Here is a 6,000-nt window from a genome sequence, read left to right on the forward strand (position 1 = left end):
TGATCTTTCCTGAGGTGAAACGACTCCTTTGCCAACGGGGGTACAATACTCGTTGCTGTTTCCCGCATGCCTCAAGATAATCTCAGAGGGTATTAGAGCGCCCCGGAACAAACGATGATGCAAGAAAAAGACTCAGTCACAAACATGGCCTCCATCTTGAATGTCCTAGGCCAGCTCCCCCAACCTGGAACAAATTATTGCGGACCACCGGCAAGCCCTACAAGTACCAGTGAACTTAGGGCCTGCCTTCACAGCCACGGATGAAGAGAAAGGCACCCACATCTTCACTTCTGATGAAGATACGAGCTGCTAGGGAGGCTCCCGGACGCCCCCTCCTAGAGTGACACCACAGACGGTGGATACCTTCATCTGACTGCCTCTCGATGTACCACTTTCGCCAACTGTCACATGTTATCACAACACAACAGCAGCAGCTCTCCGATGCTGCCAGCAAACTTTATGTGGATATTAAAGGGCAGTTAACCTACTCTGTTTTGGGCACACGTTTAGCTCACACCCCACGATACACTAGAGAATACTAAATATGTCTTGCTTGGATGTACCGCAGGTTGCGGTAGGCTCCCAGTATTGAGATTATTTCCCTCCCCAGTTATTACAGTTTCTATCCACCACTCTCACACTCGCACCCCTAGCACTACGACAGGCGATCAACACATGGCTCAGGGGACATGGGCAACATCAATGGGGTATGGACCCCCTACACGTATCCCCCACATCACTATTATATCACCATGGATTCAAACACTGACACCCATTTTCTCACCCTCAACATTCGTGGCATGCACACTGCTAGAAAGCCCTATGCTGTCTACTCCTACATCTTGTGCCAGCAGGCGCAGATAGTTATTCTCCAGGAGACACACCTTACAGAAGAAGAACTAGGCCGCTTGCACAAGCACTGGAGGGGCACTTTCTGTGCCACAACATATTTAGCATTTGCATGAGGTGCCATGGTGTGGATCTACCCGGGGTGTGTTTCCTGGGAAACTAACAGGGTGGTAGACAAAGACGATCGCTATGCCTTCCTTGAGGGTCACCTAGATGTCCAGCCAGTCTTCCTAGGCAGCGGCTATGTGCCCAACATTGAACAGGAGAGATTCTGAGACACCCTCTCTGCCACATTAGCCCACAATACGTCGTCACCACGGATACTAGGGGGGGTTACAACTATGTGCTTGACCTGACCCTAGGCAGGTCCTGTCCTCCTCTACCACAGTCCCCCACACAAATATGCAGGCAGAGCGCTTACATACCTGGGTACACAATTGTACACTTACTGATGCATAGAGATCCCGCCAACCCCATTTCCTGACTATACTCTTTCCATTCCAATCCACACAACCTCTGCGTGTGCTTCAACCCCTTTCTCTGTTCTGCCACATTAGTACCCCGATCCAACACACAGACTATCTGGGTCGGATGATTTCTGACACCAATGCACACATTATGGTACTCAAGTGCAAGTCCCCCTCACCGCCTACACCCACCTAAAAACTGCCACGCCACTTCCTTGAAGAGCAGGTGTTCCAGAAGGAACAGGCGACCTGCATCTGCCAATATTTCTCCGAAAATCAAAACACAGCGTCCACCAGAACACTGGAATGGGACGCTTTTAAAGTGGTGGCTAGGAGAGCCTGCATCCAACAGAGATCAGGGGCCTGCAGGCCACTCGAGATAAAATTGGGGGTGGCTGAGCTAAACTTGTCTGACATCAGCAAGGTGACAGACGCCATCCCTACACACTCTCCACAGTTGGCAGAAGCAAAAACAGTCTACGTGGCCCTCCTCGAGAGCCTGCAGCATTACAACTTCAAGGCCCATGCTGCCAAGATTCACTGGGAGGGTGATAGACCTGGCAGACTTCTAGCATGGCTCATCCGGCGAGACTCAGTGTCTCACCCTATCACAGAAGTGGTTGACCTCACTGGCGTCAGGACCCACACTCAAACTAACATCCTGCAAGCCTTCTACGACTGCTACTCTTCCATATATACGGTGCCACAGGACAACCAGATGGATCCAGTAGATAAGTTCCTAACAGACATCACCCTTCCTCGGATTCCTACTCCAGCGAGGCGCTCCCTAGACAGGGAGATCACTTCCGCCAATGTGAAACTGGAAATTTCTGACCTGGCTTGAAATAAAACTCCGGGCCTGGATGGTATGCCCCTAGAATATTAAAAGACCTTTTTGGCCCTCCTGGCACCCTGGTTGGCAGCAATGTACAAAGCAGCCGTAAACTATGGCGAGTTCCCTCACTCGCTTTGCGAGTCTCTCCTGATCTCAGTTCCAAAACCAGACAGGGATCACTATGGACTCATTGCTATACTCTGGCAGACTACAAAATACTAAGCAAAATACTAGTTGAGTGATATGCCAAGCCCTCCCAGAGCTTGTGCACTCAGATCAAAGCTGCTTTGTACCCGGCTGTAGCACCTCCAAAAATATTTGCCTCCTCTTTCATGTACAAGATCAGGTTGGGGGGTCGGTTTCCTTGTGCTGTCTGCCTCATACTTGATTTAGAGAAAGCACTTGATAACCTGAACTGGCATTGCCTGTTTGTGGTACTCACCCGCATGGGGGTAGGACCTAAACTTCTAGCATATACAAAGCGATTGTACTCGAACCCAACCTCCCGGATCCACTTGGGTCACCACATCTTGGGTCCCTTCCCGATATGCCGGGGAACAAGACAGAGATGCCCAGACTCTCCCCTATTATTTGGCCTTGCTATAGAGCCATTGGCCATCTGTCTATGCAAAGGGGACTTAGAGTAAGGCATTCCCCTGGTGAGCAGGAAATACGCTGTGTCCATAGATGACCTGCTCCTCTATATACGAGACATAAAGGCTGACCTCACCCCCCTCCGGGACAAACTGGCAAACTTCGCCACAACTCCTGCCTTGCCTGGCAAGTGCTTGCACCTCGCTATTTGGGAGTGCGTTTGTGTCATAGCCCCTACGATCTTTATGAGGGCAACCACCGCACAGCCTTTACAGGCATACGATCTTAAGTATGCTTCTGGAGGACACTCTCCTTAGTCCCTGTCAGCAAGATCTCTCTAGCAAAAATAGTCATTTTGACCCACCTTTTCAATTACGTTGCGACCCTCCCAGTTGTCCCACCCCATTCTTTCTACAAAGAACTGGATGCACTTCTCTGTACACTCATATGGTTAACTGGACTTCGGTGAGCTGCACTGGTCACACTACGATTGCCGGCAGACCGGGAAGGCCTTGGGGCCTCGGCATTTGAGGCATACTTTCTGTTGGCACAGCTCCAATGGTTGTCCCAAATGTTGGACAGTTGGGTGCTACCTTGGGGAGACCTGCTCGGAGTCCAGGCCCATGCCTCTGCCAGCAATTCGGCACTTGCTTCTGCAGCACAGCCCATGTCTCCTTATCCCTTACAATTGTCAGTGGTGAGGAGTAGTATGGCCAGTAAACATCTCCTCTCTCAGAAGACTCCACTTTATACCCCCTTTCTACCCCTAGCTGGCCTGCCACGAGGTTGAGGCTACTATACACCGCTGGAGAATTAAGAGTCTGGACAAGTCATTCACTCCTAGAGGTGGGTGCCCTATTTTCAAAGTGCCATCTCCTCCCCTTTGATCAACTTGCTGAGAAAAGTGAGCTCCCCCAGGGCAGTTCATCCTTCACAGGTGACTTACATACACCTTCCAAAACCTCTAGGACCTTTCTGGGGGGAACACACGACACACCCAGTTCATCAGACCTTTTTGACCAAGGGGCCTGGTCGCCATCTCATCACCTGTCTGTACAAAGCCATACGAGAGTTGTTGGCTCCCCTACTCGCTACGCTTCGCCAAAAATTGGAGGACATGTTTGAGAGAGAACTTCATGACAGAGTCAGAATTTGCTTGCCCCCGATGCCAGACCTCTAACACAACACTTATACATATGTTTTGGTCTTGCTCTGTTCTCCAAATCTTTTTGTACGTCATTTATACCACGCTGCGGGAAGTTACAGGACTCCCAGATATCTACACTTGGGAGGCCTGCTCACTAGGCATATTCAAGCATAGAAAGGAACACTAGGTGCGAATGCACTGCGCGTCCATCCTCATTGCCAATCGCACAATCACATTGCATTGGGGTGCGCCCACGGGCCCCCAGTAAAAGCATGGACAGGGGCAGTGCACAAATGGGGCACTGCAAAGGAAGAAGTACTCTTCAATGACGAGGTTCGTCGGATACGCAGGCGACCCATTTCTCCACAGTGGGCCACCTACTCGTGCATTCTCATCAAACAAGTGACTGAAGATTTGCCCGGTTGAAGTAGGGCCCTTCCTTCTAGTGCCTAAATTGGTACATCTCCCCTCAGAGACGGTCGACTTCCCCTATGAAGCCTGCCATCCCCAAACCCTTACTCACTCCCATTAGTGTCTAACACGCTGGGAGCCCAAGCATTCTTTCCCATGCCCGGAACTGTGCACACTACTGTCACCAGTGTAACAGAAGATGCCCGCCTCCCCTCCGCCCGCTGACCATTACCGTTCTTCCTAAGTTAAGAGTGGCAGTCGCCATTGAGGGTAGACACATAACACTCATTGATGGGCCAGCTTAATACTCCAAGGAACCATTCTCGTCACAACCCAATGTTTAGTGTATACGTCTAAATGACCAACATGCTTCTGTAACTTTGCAACGTTTACCATGCACTGTAACCTTTCTCATATGGTTGTTATTTGCAATGTAACAGAAAAAAATATTTAAAAAAAGAAAATTATTGCATGGAGAAAATTGACGCATCACCGCGACTGCGGGATCGACACTGATGCATCGCTTGGCGGAACCCCACATCTCACTGTTTGCCCCAGGATTAAGGTACTTTTGTTCAGTGGGCCTTGAGTGCCTCCTGTATCCTGCCTATACTCCATCACGGTCGGCCTGAATTCTTGACTTTGCCCTGTTCAGCACAATCAATTAACCTCATTGGAATTTATTGCTGCTATGCGCTATTTTCCCATTTATTCTTTACACATTCATATCTTGATTTCTTCTTATAAGATTGTTGTTTTTTTATCTTGTTTTATTTATTAAATTAAGAGCTATATTTCTAACTTGGTGTGGAATCCTTGTGTGTGGTGTTTTCATCGTTTACTGTTTGATGTGTTGCACAAATACTTTACACATTGCCTCTTAAGTTAAGCCTGACTGCTCAGTGCCAATCTACCGGAGAGTGAGAACAGTTTAATTTATGGTGTGTTTGTAACTTAAGACACACAATTGATGGACGGAATGCAGAACAAATCAAAAGACTCACCCCCAGTCAAGAGATCTGTGTTAAATCCATCATTCTTTTGTTCACCATGCCACCCCAGTTTACACCTGGCCATATGCAAATCAGTCTTGACCCTGTGCCTCATGGGAACAGTCCAGCCCGAACTGCCAAGCCAGGTCCTCCCTGGACCGGTAACAAGCATCCTAGGATCGGTTTCGGGGATTCACCCCTCTTCAGCCAGGATAGCTTGATTTCAGTGGCACAGTGAGCCCAGGACTCACGTCTGAGCATACCTGGCACACTTAGGGCGAGAAAGCAAAAGACACACAATTGATGGACGGAATGCAGGACAAATCAAAACATTCACCCCCAGTCAAGAGATCTGGGTTAAATCCATCATTCTTTTGCTCACCATGCCACCCCAGTTTAGACCTGGCCATATGCAAATCAGTGTTGACCCTGTGCCTCATGGGAACAGTGCAGCCCAATTTAGGCCCAGATCTCTCTACTGGGGTGAATGTATGACATTGTTCTGCATTCTGTCCATCAACTGTTGTTTTTGCATTTGTCACCCCAAGTGGGAAGGGTATGCACAGACGTGGGTCCCGTGCTCTCCATGCCACTGGAATCAAGCTATCCTGGCTAAAGAGGAGTGAAACCCCGAAACCGGTCCTTGGATGCTTGTTTCCAGTCCAGGGAGGACCTGACTTGGCAGTTCGGGCTGGACTGTACCCA

The sequence above is a fragment of the Triturus cristatus genome, chromosome 6, assembly GCF_964204655.1.
Source record: "Triturus cristatus chromosome 6, aTriCri1.1, whole genome shotgun sequence".
Classification (NCBI taxonomy): domain Eukaryota; kingdom Metazoa; phylum Chordata; class Amphibia; order Caudata; family Salamandridae; genus Triturus; species Triturus cristatus.